Below are 1,044 nucleotides of genomic sequence, written 5' to 3'. Positions count from 1 at the left end.
AGTGTGTAAAATTGAATAATAGTGATACTAACTTGTATTTCTTGTAGGCATTTGGATATTATCCTATCACAGACAGCATTATACTTCAGTATAGATCTTGACTTTTTTTTTTTTTAATTATGACTGTAGCTCCTTTCCTCTTCAGTTTTTCATTCTTGCCATAGTAATCCATATAATTGGCAAATCAAAAATAGCCAGTACCAGTCACTATCTATTCACAAATGCCTAGAATATCGATGTTTGTGCATTCCATTTAATTTTTTGACAGCTCCAAATTTTCTTAGGTTCATATTTCATACATTCCATCTTCTGATTATTAATGGGTGTTTACAGATGTTTCTCCCCATTTTGAGTTGTACCCCATAAGCAAATGAAAGTCCCAAAAGTTTTACTCTGTTTGCATCATCATGGTCAACTCTTGAGGAGACAGCTCTTCCCCAATTGTATTTTGGGTACCATCTAACGTGAGGGACTCATCTTCCAGCACTATATCTGACAGTATTCTGGTGTAATTAATAATTTTTCAGTATTCTGGTGGCTGTCTGACAGTGTTCCACTGCTATTCATAATGTTTTCAGTGGCTAAACATTCAGAATCAGTTTGCCTCTCTGTCTTCCTAGTCCAGCTTAATCTGGAAGCTCAGCTGAAGTCTATCCACCATGATTGATCCTGATTGTATTTAAAATACCGGTGACAGTTTTCAGCGTCACAGCAACACATAAGAACTACAACAAATTGACAGATGAGTGATGATTGTTACCATCCATATCATAATTAATTCTTTAAACATGTACCAAATTAATTTGTTAAACATGTAATATTCCAATATTTCAACCTGGTGATGAACAAAATCAAGAGTTCTAATGCTGTCTTATACAAACATGAATTCGCATAGTTTCCATTATAGATGATTTGTCCTAGTAATTTGATGAACTAAATACAAAAGCATACTCTATTATTAATCTGATTTTGATTATCTACTATTGTAGATTGTACATTGCACATTGTAGCCACTCAATAAGTGTCATTTTTTTCTAGTATATA

Source organism: Chrysochloris asiatica, unplaced genomic scaffold (assembly GCF_000296735.1).
Source record: "Chrysochloris asiatica unplaced genomic scaffold, ChrAsi1.0 scaffold00014, whole genome shotgun sequence".
In the NCBI taxonomy this organism is placed as follows: Eukaryota; Metazoa; Chordata; class Mammalia; order Afrosoricida; family Chrysochloridae; genus Chrysochloris; species Chrysochloris asiatica.
The sequence above is the reverse complement of the archived record's forward strand: the minus strand, read 5'-3'. Positions refer to the sequence as shown.